Here is a 2,475-nt window from a genome sequence, read left to right on the forward strand (position 1 = left end):
CATGGAGAGAAGAGGTTTGGTTGAAGAGGATGCCTTTGATAGAAGGCATTGGAGAGGGGCGCATCAGGCAACCGACCCCTTATTGTAGGGATAACGGTGGGAAAGAAGAAGAAGAAGAAGAAGAAGAAGAAGAAGAAGGAGGAGGGGGAGGAGAAGGAGGAGGAGGAGGAGGAGGAGGAAGAAGAGGAGGAGGAGGAAAAAGAGGAGGAAGAAGAGGAGGAGGAAGAAGAGGAGGAGGAGGAAGAAGAGGGAGGAGGAGGAGGAGGAGGAGGAGACCCCTACGTGAACCTTCGTGGTTAACTCCTTCCTGATTAGGTAGCGAATCGACAGAGGGCTGTCAGAGCTAAGACAGTCATTAACTATTAAGGAAATGTTATTGCTACATCGGTCTGCTATTCTAGGGGTGAACATGTGTGCTGTGGGACTCGTGTACATGAATCATATCTTTCAAAGTTATCAGATATCTTTCGACTTCCTTTTAATCATAAATGGATAGATAAGGTTGAAATATCAAGGATTAAAGGTTAGAAAATCCATAATGTATCAGTACAATACTAAAAATATCATACGAAACATATTATTTTTAATTACAACACAAGTTTTCCAATAGGAAAAATATATGTGGACTATCTGGTACATGAATTCCAAGCTTATAGGGCAAACAAAAAAAAAAAAATATGCGTCATTGTGACAGATTTGTGCCTTCATAGGAGAGCGTAAACTAATGGTGTTTTCTAATGTGTTTTATAACTAGATTTTATAATGTTTTTTTTTAGACCTATTCACTTTTTTTTTTCTTTTTTTTTTTTGTGCGTTACTGCATATCTGAATCTAGGTATTACTTTTAGAAGACCGTAACTTTTTATCCTTGAATAAAAAAGGTAAAAAAAGTATTTATTAAAATAGGAACAAATATTTGAAGCACATACAAAAATACTTTTTTTTTTTATCAGAGGACTTGGCAGATTACAATTGTATGTGTCAGTTGAAAAGGCTGTTTATTTTAAATCCAAATCATGTGTACTTTTTCGTCTTTAAATAGGCATAACTTTGTGACCACCTCTTTTCTATTATTCATTTTCCTTCTTACAAACGTTGAATATATAACCATGAGAGAGAGAGAGAGAGAGAGAGAGAGAGAGAGAGAGAGAAAGTGGTTACATCCAACAAATATTGTTTCTTAAACTATTTGCAAAACCTTTGAATCAAATACATTGTTAAACTATTTTTATCATGAACCAACATATTTTGTCTCTTAAATTCCCTTTTTTTCTTTTTTTTTTTAATTTTGACACAGTGCCCCCAACCTAATTGCTGGTGGGCGTCAATGACCATTATAGTTTTCACGCCAGTTAACAGTCTGTCAGTCCTTCAGTCTTTCCCCTGATGCAAGGATATCTGAGATCCTATCTGTTGCTTCGGCCATTTGTACCAACAAGGAGGTTGTCCCCTTTTGGCATCGTCTCGAGTCCCCCTTTTCGATTTAGTGATGTCTCGTCTCCCTTTCGGGTCTTTGTGTGTGTTTGTTTGTGTGTTTCCTTTTTAAGGTCACTTCGGATAATTCCATCCTTTTAGGTCCCCTTTCTATGATTTCCTCCTCTGAGCTTCCTCTCGTACATCTCTTATTTTTCTTTCTTCATTCAACTCTTCCCTTCGATTCTGCTTTTCACCAACATTCTTTCTTTGATATCCTTTCGGACATATTGTCTTCATTTACGGCATTTCGTCAGATAGTTGTCCTTCTCGCCTTTTCTTCTTTTCCTGTCCTCCATGATATATCTTCTTTTCCTTAAGCCATATTTCCGGTTCATATTATTTGCTTTTCATTGTTGTCCTTCTTTGATCCTTTAACATCAAGTATTCATTCACTCCCTACCTCCAAATCTCCTCCTCCTCCTCCTCCTCTTCCTCCTCCTCCTCCTCCTCCTCCTCCTCCTCCAAACCCTCCTCCTCCTCCTCCTCCTCTTCTTCTTCTTCTTCTATTCCTTCTTCTTCTTCTTCTTCTATTCCTTTTGTCACTGAGACTTTACAACAATGTTCTCCTCATCTAAGACTGAGTCAACCCGTTGAACTTTCTAATTGCATTACGACCTCGTTTGCAGCGATGGATCATTTTTAATTACGTCTTTCCCAAGGTAAGCTAATTATGCCACCACTCTCCCTCTATCCTCCCTAGTGATTCCTCTCCCCCCCCCCCTTTCCCTCCTCCTCCCCCTCCCCTCCCCCTCCTCCTCCCCTCCCCTCCCCCTCCTCCTCTCCCTTCCCCCTCTTTCTTTGAAGGCTTCAGGAGCTGATGGGAGGAACGTTTGTTAAGGAATTTCCCCCTTTTGAGAAGACGAGAAGATTCGCGTCTCTCTCTCTCTCTCTCTCTCTCTCTCTCTCTCTCTCTCTTTGGGGAATACCCCTAATTAGTCAGAGGATCTGTCTATCTGGCAACCTATCCGGGGACACAAAAGAAACTCCTTATTACAGAAT

General features: G+C 40.3%; 1 protein-coding gene across 1 annotated transcript in view; it reads left to right on the plus strand.

The window, feature by feature from the left end:
- LOC137628516 (uncharacterized) overlaps window positions 1-2,475 on the plus strand; it is a 64,331-nt gene that overhangs the window by 17,073 nt on the left and 44,783 nt on the right. The window lies entirely within an intron of this gene.

The sequence above is a fragment of the Palaemon carinicauda genome, chromosome 36 (genome assembly GCF_036898095.1).
Source record: "Palaemon carinicauda isolate YSFRI2023 chromosome 36, ASM3689809v2, whole genome shotgun sequence".
Taxonomy (NCBI): domain Eukaryota; kingdom Metazoa; phylum Arthropoda; class Malacostraca; order Decapoda; family Palaemonidae; genus Palaemon; species Palaemon carinicauda.